We start from the raw sequence: 19,324 nt of genomic DNA on the forward strand, positions 1-19,324 counted from the left end.
TTACATATGGATAATAATTGTAATATATGTGAAAGGAATATAAGTATATGCCCAAATATAGGCTTACTGTGCAATAGTTTTGGTATTCAAATAGCTATGAAATGATAGATTATTTAATAAATGGAATTAGAAGCATGTAGAAATGATATATGAAAAATAATTATGAACAAACAATTTCAATCTTAAGAATTTTTTAGAGTTAGTAACTCTTCGTCTGATGTAGCTGCTCACACATTTACATTAAAGTATGGGTACAATAAGTCAAAAAAGCTATTTTTGATAAATTATGATGTGTCAATAATATAAATACTGTGAAACTTTTAACACCAATTAGGTAGATAGTAAATATTTACAGAAAACATTTTCAAGAAATGTTGCTAATAAAACAGGAAGAAAATTCATAGTATGTCTAAATATGTGTACAATTTTGTAAATTGTATTCATTTAAATGCATGTTTATGTTTAATACATACTTCACTGCTAATTGTAATTATTTCTTAAAATCAATATGTATCCAATTTTTTTGATAATTGTACATTGAGCATAAGCCATTTTTGTATAAAATAACAAATATAAATCGAAAAACAATCACATGATGCCATATTACTAATAAATGTTTGGAAAAATATACTCTTCTATTTTTATTACATGATAAGTCAGAACAGGACAAAAAGTTAGGCTTACAGACAAGATATTCTGAAAATATTTCGAATGAGAAAATAAGCACAAATATGTAGAGAAAACAATTTAATTTAATACTGAAACACTTAAAAGAAGTTGAACTCTGGTCAGCAAGGTCATTAAAACTAGGGCCATAAGTAAAATTTTCACAAAAAATGCTCTTCTTGTTTTTCCACTAGAATTAAAGGTCAGATTTGTTGCAAATTTTATCTGCTATTCAGGGTCCTCTGTTACTACAACAGGACACCGCCATTCAGGGCAGTAATGACTATTGTGTTTTATCTGATGAATATATTTAAAAAAAAGAAAAGCCCCCAAATATAACTTTGCCCTGTAGGATGTTATGATGTGTATAAAAAGCTAAATAAGAACAGCTATTCTGAAAAAAAAATGCGTGTATGTTTAATTGTATGGAATCCATCGATCTTGAGAAATTCACTTATCAATTTTAATATATTGTCTGTACATTGCTTTTAGATACTCTGTAAACATAAACATGCAATCTCTGAATAATGACAATTTGATTTCTTCAGTTCCAAGCTTTATGCTTTTTTTTCCCTTTACTTGCATTATTGCCCATAAAATATTAAGTAGAACTGGTGATAGTAAGCACCATTATCTCATTTCTGATGACAAGGGTAGGGGTTCAGTTATTTCAACACTAGATTTAATATTCACTGAAGTTTTTTGAGTTATTTTTAATCATAACTGGATGGTAAGTTGTATTGTATATTTGTTTGTGTGTCTATTGTGATAGTGACATGATTATCGCATTTGTTTTGTTAAAGTTATGATTCCTAAAGTTTTATTCTCATTACAATTCATGATTAGATTCAACCCAATTTGCTCAAGTAAAATAGTTGAAGTATTTAGGGATTCTCTTTGTCAAAAATGAATTGTTTTCTGGGGAGAGGGGGTGTAGTGGAGTGGGAGACGTTTCCTGAAGGACACATACAATTGATTTTCCTTTCTCATAGTACCCTTATTTTGTTGTAAAGTTCATAGGGACCTCATGAAATTTGGGGGAGTAGTTTTACTGTTTATCTTACTTGGAAGAGCTGGTGTTATCTCACTCAATAGAAAAGTTCATGGCTTTAGGCAAAGCTCATTGAATTTATTTATAGGAAGACTTGCCATTGTAAACACAATTTATTTAAGACACGTAGAACGATTTTGTTTTCCTAAATGTTCTTTGTCGTTAAACTGTATTTTCTTAGAAACATTTGCTTTATGCATAATATCAAATTTATTAGCATAAATCTTCTGAAGTAATTACATGTGTGTCTCCAGGATATGGCCCAAGGACTCCCTTTACTTGATACCGATTATATGTTTCTTCCTCTTTGTCTTTCACTTTTCTTGATTAGTCTTGCCAGGGCTTTATCCATTTGTTTTTGTCCTTTGTTAGTTTTCTTTTTGTAATTAAAAAATGCCTAGCATTGCATTTACATTTATTTCCCTTTTCCTTTGTGTTATTTTGCATATTTTATATCCAAAACACCATTTATCATTTTTGTTTTAAGACTCAGTTGTGCCTTAAAGAAATAATAGAAAACATTATCCTTTTATATTTTCCATAAATTCCCTATCCAATACCCTTCCTTCCTTCCTCCGTTTCAGTCAGGTGTCCTCTCCCTTCAGCCTGAAGAACACCTCTAGCATTACTTTTATTACCGGCTGGCCAGAAATAAATTGTATCAAGTTTGTTTATATGACTGTATCATATAACACTCTAGGTTCAGGAGGATACTTTTGTTTTCAAGGATGAATTTTTTTATTTTCGAAGTGCTATATTTTCTTTCAATATTGGAAAGATGCTGTTGTACTCTGTTAAGAAGGAAGCCTTCGTTTAAATCATTGCTCCCAGGTAAGTAATCTTTATTGTTATGATGTTTTTATTGGGTGGTAACATTTGTTTAACTCACTTAAATTATTTATGTTTTAAATTGATGTCAAATATATAGTTCACCAATATAATATTTCAACACTAGCTATTTGTCAATGAAAATTATTATATTTATGTACAAGGGATAAGTTTAAATTGGCAATAGTGGAAGAAAAAGCAAAGACTGCATGAAAAGTATTAAACCCAAAAGGAAATTGATTTCTTATTGATAAACATTAAGATATGTGCACAGTTTATGTACAACTTGAAATAATATAAGCACATTCATAAACAAAATTTCAGAAAAGTTTTACTATTGTAATTTCTGATATGATACTCTTTAGTTCATGAAAGCTGCTGAAATGCTATGTACCAGAATGGGCTTGCTTTTAACAATGTGAGTTTGTTAGTTACAAGCTTACAGTTCTGAGACCATGAAAATGCCAAATTTAGGCATCACTAAAGATGATACCTGGGTGGGCCACGGTGGCTCAGTAGGCAGAATTCTCGCCTGCCATGCAAGAGGTCCCGGGTTTGATTCCCGGTGCCTGCCCATGTTAAAAAAAAAAAAAAAAAAGATGATACCTTCTTCCTGAAGATGGGCTGCTGGTGATCTAAGACTCTCCTGTCACATGGCAAGGAACATGGCAGTGCCTGCTGGTCTCTCCATTCTCTTCTGGAGAATGTCACTTCCTGCTTCTGGCTTCCGAGGCTTCCTCTTTGTTTTTGTGGCTTTCTCTCTCAGCTTCCGTAATTTTTTCTCTGAATTTCATCCTGTTATAAAGTACTCCAGTAAAAAGAGTAAGACCCATAAACTGAAATAGTAATTTCAGTAAGACGCCTAAACTGAAATAACCTAATCAGAAGGTCCCACCCACATTAGGTTTACACCCACAGGAATGGAGAAGTTTCATGGAGCCGATAAAGCCTCCAAATTTTCAGATACTAATGTAGATCTGGAAGTTACATTGCATGAGAACAAAGAAAATCTCTTGGCAAAGAATAGTTAAATGACACCTATTAACTATAGCGAAATATTTTATATCTACTGTACTAATATACAGTAATATTATTTTTTGGCCAAGTATATTTTACATGCAATATAATTTACATAAATATATTGCATATCAAAATAAATTAGGTACCAGACAATATACAGATCATAATTGAAGGTAATATGAGTTTCCGTATACAGCAGTTGCATATACACATACAAAGATACAAATAGCTGTTTTGTACAATAAATTTTGTATTCAAATACTTATTGTGATAGACTACTTAAAAAATTTAATTAGTAACAAGCACAAAAGCTGTAGAAAAAATAAGTATAAGTAGAAAATTACTCTTATAAGTGTGCTTAATACTTACAATAAATTATTTAAAATATATCTTTTTATTTTGATACTGGATTATAGAGGGATTATAAGATAAATAGTACTGTGTTTTTGGAAAGTGATTTGGTAAATTTTAGCAAAGTTGTAAATTTATCTATGGTTTTACACAGTAATTAGGCTTTTAAGACTGTACTGATCATTTCTCACACATGTGCATTAAAGTATGGATATAAAAAAGAAAAGCAGCTATATTTTGATAACTATTCCATGATCATATTATGAGTACTATGTGACTTTTATAACCAATCTGGTAGATATTAAATATTTGCAGAAGACATCCCCAGTATGTATTGGTAACAAAAAATAAAGCAATTTATAATTTATTTGCAGATATGTGTACAATTATGTAAATATTATTAATATAAATTACATTTATCCTTACGTGTGTTTATACATGCACTTCACTGCATCTCTGAAAAGCTATATTTTTCCTTTTTGCATTGTAAAGATGCTGCCTCATTTCTCACCATAGTCTGGGTTGTATCTCAGTATTACATTAAGCCATATAGAATTACAAGACCTCATTCCCATTCTGGGTTCCATGCATTTAGGTTGTTTAAATGAGCTATCCAGACAGGTTGATTTAGATCGTGTGTTACATGAAATTAGATTCTAGACACATTAAACCTCTCTGCATTGGGCCTCATACTATAGGTGTGGCTCTAGAAAGCATACACTATCATCTTTTGCCTTGAATTACCTTAGTCCCAACCAGATCAGCTTTGTTTTTATCTCTAATTGAAACTTAATTATTTTGGGGGTTACTTTAGCAATTGCTGTAGGAAGCGATGCTGACTTTCAGAGCGGCAGAATTCCAGCTCTGAGTATTAGATTTGTCACAGACATATCCCAGCATTCCAGGGAAATACCAGCTTATACATGTATAGCACAGCATATCAGAATCGAAGTACACTTAGAACTCTGGACTGAGTGACTGCTTTAAGAGTTTACAATCTAAGCTCTAGTTTTCTTATAAAGTATTTTCTAAAAGAGACCATACTATATTTTTTCTTTCGTTTCTGGCTTATTTTGCACAGCACAATGTCCCCAAGGTTCATTTACTTCATTGCATACCTCACGACTTCATTCCTTTTTGTAGTCACACGATATTCCATCATATGTATACATCATAGCTTCGCCATTCTGCTTCTCAGTCCTTGTGCCCTTCAGCCCACTCCATCTATTGGGTATCATGTATAGTGTCCGAAGTAAATAATCCATGTCTCACAGTGTCCTCACTCAGTTGTACACTCGTAAGCACTCTAAATTCTAGACAGTTTTTATTGGTCCAAAGAGAGAAATTACTCCCTCACCAAATATCAAATCTAACCCTCCTCCTGACTCTTGTTTCTACCCTCTAATTATAGTCCCCGATGTTGCTCTGGTCCTACTGATGTCTTCCTGTTAACTATAGGTCATAGCATGCAATAGTAGTTTCCCCCTTATACCCCTATGTTATTGACTCCTTGTACAAAATCCTTTTGTATGCAACACTCCTCAGCAGCTTGTGTTCTGCCCTAGATCTTGTGGACTTGGGTTGCTTTGCCTGGATATGCATAGGTTTCTATCATTGCTGTCCCCCGTGTGGGGTGGAAGGGTCCAGGTCATGCTGCCTCTGAGTAATTCCCCACACTGCGTGGGACTAAGGGAGGGAGAGGAAGTGGACTAGCGGTTCTGGGACAGTGTTTCCTACCTGATATTTTCTTTTTCCTTTGAGTCAGCATTTGTGGAATCTTTCTCCATTGTCTACCATCCTCCAGAGTTCTATGGAAGTGAGATTTATCCTTTTATTTGCTGAATCTCTGGGCAAGTTTTTTCAGGGGGTGTGTTACATCGCCATGTTGACATCCCTCCTTTTGCTTTTGAGATGTAGTTATGATGGATGTTTTTAAGCCTCTTCACAGTCAGAGATTGGAGTCTTTCTAAAGTTGGTTGTCACGTTTTGTGTGGAGTATTCTATTTCAGGCTCGTATGAATACTTAGGGAATAGACAGAAAATTAAAAAAGAAAGAACGCAAGTACTTAGGGCATGAACTTGGGAATGCCGTGTGAATCCTTAGGGTGTTTTCCATACCCTCTCTTTTTTCATGGCCCCTTGCATAAATTTTTGTCAACTGGACTCTGAGACTTCTGGGAACCCTACCAGCTACAATTTTGGTATGTTGTATTTTCATTTTCAGTTGCCTCAAGTTATTTTCTAATTTCAGGTCTGATTTTCTCTTCAGTCTGTTGGCTGTTTAAGAATATGTTTTGTATCTACATGTTTTTGAATTTTCCTTTTTTCCTTTTGCTGATGATTGCTAGCTTCAGTCCTTAGTGGGCATAGAATATACATTGTAAGATTTCAGTTCTTAATTTTTTGAGATGTGTTTTGTGTCCCAGCATATGGCCTATTCTGGATAATGATACACATGCACTTGAGAAGAATGTGTACTATGCTTTCATTTGGTGCAGTTTTTTTTTAATCTGTCTGTCAGTTCTAGTTGGTTTAGTGTATGATTCAAGTCTGGTGCTTCCTTATTGATCTGACTAGATCTTCTTTCCATTGTTTAGTATGTTGTATTAAAGTCTCTTGCTATTAGTTTAGAACCATCAATATCTCACTTCAAATGTGTCAGTAGTTTATTCATATATTTTTGTGCTATGTTATTAGGTGCATGTGTGTTTATAATTGTTACATCTTCCTGTTGACTTGTCCCTTTATGAGTGTATAATGCCCGTTTTGGTTCCTCATAACTGTTTTTGTCTTTAAGTCCATTTTTTCTGATATTACTATAGGCACCCCAGCACTGTTTTGTTTAATACTTGCATGGTGTATTTTTTTCCATCCTTTCACCCTCAACATTCTTGTGTCTTTGACTTTAAGGTGGATCTCTTGCAGGCAGTGTATAGTTGAATTATGCTTTTTTTGTCCATTTTGCCAATCTCTGCCTTTTTCCTGGAAAGTGTAGTACAGTTACATTTAGAGTCACTCCTGATCATACGGAACTTTCTTCTGCTATTTTTCTATTTAGCTTTTATAAGTCTTACCCCTTTTTTGTCCCTCACTTCTGTTAAAGCCTACTTTTATATCTATTTGATTTTTTGTGTTGTACCATATTAAGTTCCTTCTTGCTTCTATATGGATAAAGATTTCATCTATTTTCCTATTGTTACAATGGGGTTAAAATTTAACATCCTAAATATAGAACAATTGTATTTTGTGAGATATCAACTTAAGTTCGATATGCACATATTCTTTTCCTACACCCCTCTGTCACCCCACCCTTTTTGTACTTAATACCACTTATATCTTTGTATATTGTATTATAGAAACCTTTGTACATTGTATTACAAAACCCTAGATTCATCATTAGATGTTTTGCCTTTGCATTCTTTTTTACTACCTACAGGAAGTAAGAAGTGATATAACATGCCAAAAATACAATTCAATAATAATAGCATTTAAAATTACTCAGATGGTTACCTTTACCATAGGTCTTTATTTTTTTATACAACTTTGAACCACTGAATAGTGTCCTTCCTTTCAATCTCGAGAATCCCCTTTAGAATTGCTTGCATAGCTGGTCTAGTGGAGATGAATTCCATCATCTTTTGTTTATCTGGGAATGTCTTAATCTTCCCCTCATTTTTGGAAAAGATTCTTGTCAGATATAAAATTCTTGGCTGGCAATTGTTTTCCTTCAGCACTTTAAGTGTTTCAGCCCACTGCCTTCTTGCCTCCGTGGTTTCTGATAAGAAGTCTGCACTCAATCTAATTGGGACTCCCTTGTACATAGCATGTTGCATTTCTGTTTCAGCTTTCAGAACTCTCTCCTTGTCCTTTGCATCTGTAAGTGTAAATATATGATGGCGTATGCTTTTCTTAATGTTTATCCTAGCTGGTTTTCTCTGAGTTTTCTGTATGTTCATTTTCATGTCTTTTACTGTGTTTGTGAAGTTATCTGTCACTATTTCTTTGATATTTTTTTGCTCCTTTCTCTCTTTCTTCTCCTTCTGAAACTGCCATAATGTGTTTATTGATTAGCTTGATGGTGTCCCATAGCACTTTTAGCTTGTTTTCACTTTTCCCATTTCTTTTTTTCTTTCTGCTCCTCAGCCTGACATATTTCAAGTGTCTTGTTTTCACATTCACTGATTTTTTCTCCAGCTTCGGTCCTCTCTTGGAACCCCCTTGGAACATTTTTCATTTCATTTATTATGGTTTTTAATTCCAGTCATTCCATTTGGTTCCTTCTTAAAACTGTCTTTTTACTTAGACTCTCATTTTGTTCATTCATTGTTTTCCTGTTATTCTTCAGTTCTTTCTTTGTGCTTTTGTTCATCTCTTTGAGCAATTTTCAGGTCATTTTAAAAATACTTTCTTTGGCATGCCCACAGTCTTGTTGTCCTCATTGTATTTTTCTCTATTTTTATCCTCTTCATTTGGGTGGGCCATCATTTACTGCTTCTTTGTACTGTTCTCTTGTTGCACACTATACATTTTAATATTTGAAACTATTTACTCTGGAAATATACCCCTTGGGATATCTGTTTCATGTTTTTTAACAAGCTGATAATAAGACAGATTTTCTTGAGCGTCAGCCCTCCTATCAGGAAAGCCTGCCCAAGGCAAATGCAGTGTGCAGGGTTTTCCCTATGTTCCTGGGCATTTCTGTCATGTCCTGACAGGGAGTTGGTTGGTTGTTTTTCAGTTTCCCTGTTTAGAGGAGTTTGCTGTGCTCCTCCGTTTTGCAAGAGACAGACCTCCCTTTCATGGGTATTTGAAGTGGGCACACCTTTGTCCCCAACTGTCCATGTCTGTAGTTTTTAGACTCCTTTCATTACCTCACAATTTTTGCCTGGAGGGCAAATTCTGGGAGGAAGTTAACCCTGGATAGGAGGACATTCTTAAATCTGTCTTTCCCAGTCACAACAGGGCCATGAACCCATGAAGGGGATACAAATCAGCCCCACAGTGCCCTGGAAGGGGGTGGAGGGGTGGATCAGGAAGAGCTCCAAATGCTTTCTGACAATTCCCTGAGGCTGAACTTCCCTGGCCTGCCCAGTCAATGCAGCCCTGCAAACTAACTCTGTCCTACAGCCCATAGAAAGTACTGCTTGTTTCAAGCTCCACAGTTTCCACAGGTCTCTGGGGAGAGTTGGAATAATGGCTGCTGCTGCTCCTGTCTGGGGAGTTGAAACAATAAGTGCTCTCAGAGCAAGGAACCAACTATCTAAATTCACTAATCAAAAGCTGTGATCAGTGATAGGCCGTGCCACACCTGTTCTTGGAGAAGATTATTTTTATGTCCCTTTTTCTCATCAGCAGCTAGCCTATAACTGGACCCTGCAGTAGCCTGCCACGAGAATATCTGATTGGCACCTGTACCCACCACACAGAGACGGCAGTTTATAAGTCTTTACTGTAATTAAGCTGCCTCTTCCTCCCACTCTTCCCTGGATGCTGTACTGTGTTCTTCTCACCTCTGGACTTTCAAAATAGTTGTTTCAGATGGTTCCTGCTTATTTAATAATTGTTTTGGTGGGAGGATTGAGTCTTGGCACTCCCTACATCGTTCATCATCTTCCAAGAAGTCCCCTTATTTCAGTTTTGGTTTGTGTTCTCCTTTAGCTCTTTGAGGATATTTAGAGCCATTTTTTATATGTCATTGTTATATCCCAGGTCTGTTCCTATTCATTGATGATTTCTAATGCTTTAATTTTCTTCTTTTTCTGAGTCATCACATCCTGTTTCTTCATATGTTTTTATGTATGTTTTCTAAGATTTTGTTTTATCTTGGGCATTTTTATATCTTAATGTGTTACTGTGTTTTTCTTTAATTCTTACACGCACCATATATGGGCCATGCGATTGCAATACTTATGTACAGCATAGTGGGAAAAATAGGAATAATGAGTATATTAGAGAAGATAAATTTTCAGGGCATTTGTTATATAGCCTCAGTAACTAGATTACTACCTGCGCCATGTTTAATGTTGCTCTAGGGAATGACATATGCACCTTTATTTTATCTTGATCTACTTAGAGCTATGATAGTTTCACTCCATGTAAATGTAACTTCAGAACACTGTATTTCCATTTAATCCTCTTTCCTTTTTTGGGTTGTTGTTATATATTTACATAAATAATACTATGTACCATTTTTCCTTAACAGAGTTAGATATAATTTAAAAGTAGGAAGGCTGTCTTCTATATTTATTCCCCCATTCTCTATCTGGTGCTCTTCCCTACTTCCTGTGGTTTCCATTTCTATGAGTTGTCACTTCCCTTCATCCTTAAAATCTTCCTATAGCATTACTTGTATTAGAGGTTGGCCAACAACAAATTGTGCCTGGATGGATTATGCAGCTATGTTTCATTTCATTCTCTGATTGGAAGGATAATTTTGCTGATTAGAGAATTCTGGGTTTACAGCTGTATTTTTCCTTTCTGCATTGTAAAAATGTTGCCTCATTTCCTCCCCGTCTCTGCTGATTCAGTTGAGAAGGAAGCCATCATTTAAATAATCGTTCCTGAGTATGCGGTGCATCTTTTTCCTCTGAAACTTTTGTTTTTTAACCTTTGGCTCTCAGTGGTTGAAGTATGATATACTGTAGTACATATCTGTTTTCATTTAACCTGCTTCATTGTCACTTATCTTTGATCTTATGTTGATGTATTTCAAAACACTTGCATATTTTGGTCACTTTTCTTCAAATTCATGTTTTCAACTTCCAAGCATGTGTTATGGTTTTAATCTGCTCCATTCCTGTACCTCTTCATCTTGGACTCCAATTGAACATGTTTGGTGATTGGATACTGCCCAACACGTCACTGTAGTTTGTTCTATTCTGGCTACTCCTGATCCCCAACATGGTTGAGCACTGCAGATCTTCTGGTATCTCCATTACTCTTTTAGCCTCACACCCACTTTATGCTGGGCTTTGCTGAGTCTTACCCTATACATGTGAAATCCAACCCTGGACCGCAGACCTATTGTGAACTCCTATATGGATTTCTCCTTGGCTCCCTGCATAACTCTCTCATCTCCAGTGCCACACCAGGTAGATGTCAGCCACATTAGCACCTCCAAAATCCAATCGCTCATTCATCAGATCAGCAACACTGCTGTGCTCTCTGCCTGTCTCAAACTCCTTGTCATAAGGGAATTTGTCCATTTAGAGGGTCTGGGCATTTGTGAGGCTCCCTCTTTGGCAACTTCCTGTGTTGGTGAAGAATTCTCATACATTGTTTGTTGGAACAGAAATTGAAGCAAGGACTCTGGCAGAATTTTTGCAGGTGTTGTTTAGGTGGATAAACACATAACACTGTGACTCAGTAATTTTATTTTGGCTTATAGAATTTTCCTAAATATGCACATATGTGCGAAAGATATGTGTAAATACTAACTCCTGATTGCCCAAACATGAAACAGCCTAAGAATCTACCATCTTTAAGAATGAATAGCACATGTTGTATCATACAATGAATATGAGCAAATTTCTGTTACATACGAAATGGGTAAGTCTCACAAACATAATATTGGCAAAGAAATTCAGACTCAAAATAAATTCTTATTGTATGAAGTGATTTTTGTGAGTTCTCCAAAACAGGTCTGTTATCACAGAGAGTGGCATTGTGAAACCAATCTAATGTGAATTGTAGATCTTACACTGGATTTTATTAATGATTCAAAGCGTAGAAGCAAGCATTCAGACAGAAATGAAATCTTTTTTTTTTTCCTGGAAGAGCAGGAAAACATCAGACAGAATTCTTACTGTTGCTACTTTACTTCTACATCAAGGCATGTTTTGGTTTCACAATAAGATATGAATGTGTTACATAACATATATTTGTGAAAATAATACAAAAGGAAGCCTTTTGGGGTTTTAGCTTATCCCATTTTGTACTGTTATTACACAGTCTCTGGTAATATCATTACCTCCCATTCTTCTGCCAGCTATGCTCCATAAATGTATCTTCAGGGCTGTTTACTGTAAACAACCCAGACCAAAGTGGTATGCCATGGTAAAGCAGTAATCTCTACCAGCATGTTTACAAGACATTATTATCAATGTCATTACCATGTCTGCAAGGTCATTTATGCTTATGTGTTATCCTGGGTAGAGAAGCTAGTGTTACTGACCCAAAGCAGTAATCTCTACCAGCATGTTTACAAGACATTATTATCAATGTCATTACCATGTCTGCAAGGTCATTTATGCTTATGTGTTATCCTGGGTAGAGAAGCTAGTGTTACTGACCCATTGCCATTCCTTTCCTTTATAACAGGCAAAACCAGTCTAAGGCATTAAGAATCAGAGCAGAGGTTAAGTATGGGGTAAAAGGAAGATTTAAGGACAGGTGGCTAAGAGATTTACCTTCCTTATCCTTCTGTAAGTCTGACCATGTATTATTTCCCTGCTTTATGATTGTATACTATGCTACTAGGACAAGTGTACAAAAATGTGAGCACAAAAAAAAAGCATAGTGATTGTTAGATAGTGTGCCTATATATGAATACTAGTCAGCCTTTTCAGTCAATCAGATGCTGTACACAAACATAAACACACACACACACACTGTCTCCAAGACATATTGCTAAAAAAAAAAGCAAATTGTAGTCTAATTTCAGTTATGTGTGCAAATATATAAATACATTATGTATGCTAATGCAGATTTATGTGTACATCCATTCATATACATACTTCATTGCAAATCATGGTAACTTCTGAGAAGGAATATGAATCCACATTTATTCAAAATTTTACACTGCACACACTGTATTTCAATTTAATTTATGAAATCTTAGAATTCATCACATGATGGTGTATCACTAATTATTATTTTGAAATAGATACTCTTTGTTTTTTTTATTTTTTTGAAGTAGTGCATAGCAGGATAAGAAGTTATGCTTTAAAAAAAACTAGAAAAGACTTAAAAAAGAAAAAAATAACAAAATACCTAAATAAATTAGATGGAGAAAATAATTTATTTGTGAACCACTTAAAAGAAAAATGACTTGTATTTAGTCACTGAAATCATTAAACAAAGGGCCATAAAGAATGGCCTTTTATTGTTCCGTTGGGATTAAATGTCACATGTATTATAAGATTTATCTTATCTTAAGGAGACCTGTTACCATCATATCAGAAAAAAATGGCAGTAATTGTCAGGATTATAATGACTCAAACTTTATATGAAAAAGCCTTAAAATATAATTTTAGCCTATAGGATTTTTGTGTCACTTTTTACAATGTGTTTGAGGCCCTCAGTAAGAATTGCTATTCTCTGAAAAATTCGTTTATGTTTTTCTCTGTGATAGAACCATGGGCAAGTGCAGAAAACTGCAAAGCTGCCATTGAAAGCAGTGGAAGGGTCAGTATACGTTGAAAGGAAAGAATACAGTGTATAAGGAAAATAAGTTCCTACTTCCCAGAAATAATTTCTCACAGAATAATGTTGAATTTGTTAGTGTTTACTTATCATAGAAATTGAAAAATTAGAGTCCGTTTATGGCATATAATTCATATTTGAGGAAATTATTCTAATGGTTTGAATCTATATGTCTCCCACTTAAAGAAGCACACACATGTCGAGAAATGGCCACATTTATGAAAATACAACTCAACAGAGACTAGCATAAAGTTCAGTAATATGTGTCTAGAGGGTGACTCCCAGATTCCATTCTGCCATCTCTACCTATAAACTTGGGCAAATTGCTCACTTCTTTGAACTTAGTGTCTTTTTAGTTATTTTCAAAAATGGGAAGCAAAAATTCTATATACCCAAGTACCTGGCACAAATGTGAACGTAACCCCATACTACTACACAGAGATTTTAATATTTAAATATGTAGCAAATTATACACCCCACATTCTATATGAACGCTTTTTGAAAATAGTCATAAAATAAAAATTTGCCCCATGATTTAAATGATCCATCCTGGAGAAAATAGGCCACAATGTAACTCAGTAGACAGATTATCAGATACCCAAATATTGTTGAACAATAGAGTAGTATCAACCCAGATATTAAAGTATAAAAGTTAGCTGTCTCAACTATTGACCTATCTTGAATTTTCCAATAGAATATCTTCAACAAGTTACTGTACAGCTTCCACTTGAATTCTAGTGCCAAGGAACCAGTTTTCAGAGGTGTCCTAATCCTTTAACTGTAGGTCTTTCCTTTGTTCTATTCAAGTGGAATCTATCTTTTTATTAATTCTACACATTAGCAGATTTTTTTTAAACTTCATATTTAGAGGACATGCTGTCTTACAGGTAATGCTGGATTTTGACTTCAAGTTATCATTGACTAATGATTGCATTGATTCTGTGCCTCAAAGTGGAAAGAATTGATCAGCTTAAATAAAATGGAATCTTACATTTAATAAACTCCATACACCATTCCAATTGTTAATATCTTCATTTATTGCTCTCAATAGATTTTCATAGTTGGCTGTTTAAAGATCTTGCACAACCTTCATTAACTTTTTGGTAATCTTTGAGACTGTTGAAAATGGTGTTTTAAAATAAATTTGTAAAGTTTACACTGAACACTTAAAACATTTGGGGGAGTTCCCTATGAAATTTCTATTCTCTGCAATTGATCAATATTGGTGTTATTTGTTTTCAATTATAATGGAAAACTCATCACTTCAACTACCTGAACATGGAGCTTTCTTATAGAAAGGATTTTCATTATAGGTGCAATTTATTATATAAACATAGAACTACTCAGATTTCATATATTTAAATTTGAATTTAACTTTGAGTTCTATTTCATAATTTCATATTTATTGTCGCAAAATTAGTTATATTTTTCTTGATACCCAGATTCTCTAATCCTAACCCCATTTTATTTAAACAGTGTGCTTCTTCTGTTCCTGATGAAGACTTTAATCATAATGAAATGTCTGTCATTAGTTACAGCTTCTAGTTCTACTATCTGTGGTTATACTGTCATGCTGTTTCAGCAGTCTACTTTATTTGACATTAATGTACTCATTCCAGCTTTCTTAGGCTAAATTTTTCATGGTATATTATTTTCTACATTATTACCTTCATCCTAACTATGTCTTTCCATTTCAATAACCTCTCCCCGAAGTTGCATATAATTGGACTTGATTTTTTTATAAGCTAAAAAGATCTCTGCATTTTACTTGGAATATTTGTTTTTAAAATTTAATATTAATGTAATTTGTTTTAAAGTGCTTCTTTTTCTGTTGTCCCCATCTATTTTTATTTCTCTCTTCCTGCTTTCCTGCCTGCTTTTGTATGTATTGATTTTTTTTTTTGATTCAAATTTAAATTCCTCTATTGGATTTTTAGCTGTGGCAGTTTAGAAAACATATCCACAGGTTCTTTGACACCCCGTTCTTCAAGAGATGGAGTTAATGGCCCCAGGATCCCGGGCAAACCTAAGAACTTGTGTAACCAATACAATTCCGCAGTTGTGATGTTACATAAATTCCAGCTAACTGCTATAACGAAGTTCCACCACCGGAGGGCGCCACTTGTGCCCTGCCGGCCAGTGCCCCTCCTATTGATTGTTCTCAGTTTACTTCCGGTATTATTGACCTTTAGCATATGAATTTCCGGGTAGCCACAGACATTGCTTGTTCATTGACGAAGTTGGCTCAGTTTCTTTTATATAGACATTCCTTATTCTAATTGTCAGTTTTGAGGGCAATTTTGCTATTTATAGTAAAATTATACATAATTTGACTTCGACAATTTATTTTCTTCAACATTGGAAAGATTCTGCTCCATTTTCTGGGTTCTCCGTAAGGGTTCTCTTGAGAAGGCAGCCATCTTTTAAAACTCGGTTCATTGTAGGTGAGCTGTGTTCATTTGAAGTTTTTGGTTTTGAACACGTCAGTCATATCTTTTGTGTTTTACGTGGACATCAAATACAGTGTTTAATACAGTATTTCAAGAACTTTAGTTCCTATCTTGTCAACCTGAATTTCTCCATCTGTTTAAATAAAAAGATAACTTGTCTGACAAAAACAAAGCACAACAAAAGCAAAATTAAGCTCCTGTTAAAATGTCCAAATTTTATTTTTTACTAAAATATATAAAGATATCTGCATAGACTAAAATAATTCATAACTAATTTTGCGACAATAAATATGAAATTATGAAATAGAACTCAAAGTTAAATTCAAATTTAACCAGAATATCACAATGGGTTATGATAATTGCTAATCTGTTGCTAATGTTCGTGTGCATCAGAAAATGTATGACAATAGACTAAAACTCTTACTGGTAGAGAAAATGACACTTGCACTCCCTATAACAAAAATTTTATATCCACATTACTTAAACAGTGATATTCTGCTTTGGCAAAGCATTCTGTATCAGAAATTAGTTATGTAATTATAGTATACATATATGTATCAGCTACATATAGTAGGTAGTAGGCAGTATAAGCTATCAAAAACATATCCATATATGTAGGCTTAATGTGTAAAGTGATGAACTAGTTACATGGAATTGTAAAACATCTAACAATGTATACAAAAATAAGTGAATTACAATATTAAGTATGTTTAATAATAATTTAAAATTAAATACCTATCAGGATACTTTCTTATCTTGATACCAGATTATTGAAGGAGTGTAAAATGTTAGTGTTTTTGGAACTTAATTTGTCATTTTTATGAAAGTTTTAAATGGATCTACTTTTACAGAACCTTGCTTTCTAGAATTATGTCCAATAGAGCTGCCCACAAATGAGCATAAACTCATATTGTATGATTACAAATATGGCAAAATAGTGCATTTATAATTCATTATATTTCTTTCATGGCATGAATATTTTAAGGCTTTACACCCAATCAGGTAGTTCTCATTTTCTTGCAGAAAATATTCAAGGTTTATTGATACTAAAAAATAAGTGAAATTAAAATTTCATGTGTGCATATATATGTACATAGGTAGATAAATGAATGCTTATGTTAATATCTGTTCATAAGCACATTCCACTCATAATCATGGCTATTTGTGAAAAGAGATATGCATTTGCATTGTTAGGAAATCTTATACTGAACATTTGCTGAATTTTTAAATGAAATGAATTACTGAATTAGTAAATGAAAATCAGAGAAACAGCCACATGACAGCATATCACTAATATTGTTTTAAAACGTCTATTCTTTGGTGTCTTTTTCCTTTTTAAGGTATTAAAAAACGTGTGGAAAATTATGCTAATGACAGAATTATACCAGGATTTGGAAAGAAAAAAGTAAGGAAAGTATAAACAACTTTTGTGGCAAAACTAAGTTAATTTTGATACACTTTTAAAAAAGCTTGTCTCTAGTTAGACAATGAGATCATTAAACTGGGAGCCATAAGTTAAATCATCGCAAAGAATGCTTTTCGTTATTGTGAAACTAAGATTAAATATCAAGTGTATTGTAAATTTTATGTAGCCAGGGCCTTTGTTACAATAATTACTGAAAAAAATGAGAACAATAATATCATGCTTACAGTTTGATGAGTGTTGTAAATCACTTGTTTTACGTCTAAAGTAGTCTTTAACATTTTTGCATTTGAGAATCAGTTGTCTTTTAATTTTTTTCTAATTTTCAATTTGATTTCTTCTTTTAACCATAGTTATTCTATAAAGTGTGGTTTAATTTCCATATATTTGTAAATTTCTCAAATTGTTTTCTGTTGTTATTCCGAAATTAATTCTGTGGTGGTTACAGAGCATACTTTGTGTTCCAATTCTTTTAAATATTTTGACGTTTGTTTCATGGCTTAGTATATGGTCTGTCTTGTAAAATGTTCCATGGAAACTTGCGAAGAATGTGTATTCTACCACTGTTGGATGGCATGTTCTTTAGATGTCTTTTAGGCCTAGTTGGTGTATATAGTGTTATCCATGTCTTGTATATCTTTGGTGATGATGAGCTTTGTTGTTCTATCCATCATTGAAAGTGAGTTATTGAAGTCTCCAACTATTATTGTTGAATTGTTATTCCTCTCTTCAGTCTTGTCAGTTTTTACTTAATGTACTTTGGGGTTTTGCTGTTAGGGGCATCTCTGGTTATAATTGTATATTTCCATGACGGGTTGACCCTTTTATCCATTATAAAATATCTAGTAAGATTTTTATCTTAACTCTTACCAGATATTAATATAACTTCTCCAACTTTCTTATGTTTGCTTTTTGTATGATATACGTGTGTGTGTGTGTATATGTGTATATATATATATATATATATATATATATATATTCCATTACCAGCCTAGTAATTCAATAATAATCTAGGTTAAAATTCTCTCATTTTGTCTTGTAAATTTTTGGAAAAAGCCTTAAAAAGATAACCTTGTAATAGAGTTTTTGCACTATTTCTTATGATGTGTATAAAAAGAGTTTGGTAACAATTGCTATTTTCAGAAAAATGTGTTAATATTTAACTAGATGTACAGTGTTCTTGATATATCCACTTATTAACTTTAATATATGAGCTATAGATTGTGTTTAGATAATCTGGGAGTATAATTATGCAGTCTGTGAATAAAGGTGGTTTCGTTTCTTCTTTCCAAGTTTATACTTTTTTACTTTTTTATTGCTACACTGCCCTGGCCAGGATCTCCCTAAAATATTGAATAAAACTGGTGATGATAGTCATTCTTGTCTCTATTTTGATCTGGGACACAAGTTTTCTTTACATGTATATATAATAAATACATGTGGCTGGACTAGTCTGTGAAATCTATTTCCACTGCAGTGTGCACCTTCGATATTCTTGTTCATATTCCCCCCAACCTTTTTTTTTTTTTTTTTTAGTCTGATTACCTCAGGGTCTGTCTTTGGTCAGCTTAAGCCTCTTACTGGTAAAAGGTTCTACTTAGGACCCCCGAACCAGTAAGCTTTTTCACCCTAGTGTTTGGAAATGGCTTTCACAGTTCTAGTTTGAAAGATGGTCTTCACAATTCTGGGTTGAAAGTTTTTTCTTTCAGCATTGGAATGATTTTACCCTATTTTCTCTTGTTTCCCATGTTGAGAAGGTATCCATCATTTAAATATTGTTCTCTGATTGATACTATATCTTATTTGTCAGAACATTCAGAAATACTCAGAATATAATTGCTCACTTCTTTAATGTTATGATTTCATATTTATATTTCACATAAATAACAATTATGCACATTACTGTTAAAATACTTTAGAAACATCAATAGCTTTTTTGTCAATCTAGATTTTCCATTTATGCAAATAAATGGATAAGTTTGATTGACAATAGCAAGAATGCAAAGCAAACCGTATAGTTGGTTTAAAATAATCACAAAGCAAAAAAGTCAAATTTTCTATTAATTTAACAGATGAAACTACTTGAATATATATTATATACATTAAAATAAA

The sequence above is a fragment of the Tamandua tetradactyla genome, chromosome X (genome assembly GCF_023851605.1).
Source record: "Tamandua tetradactyla isolate mTamTet1 chromosome X, mTamTet1.pri, whole genome shotgun sequence".
In the NCBI taxonomy this organism is placed as follows: Eukaryota; Metazoa; Chordata; class Mammalia; order Pilosa; family Myrmecophagidae; genus Tamandua; species Tamandua tetradactyla.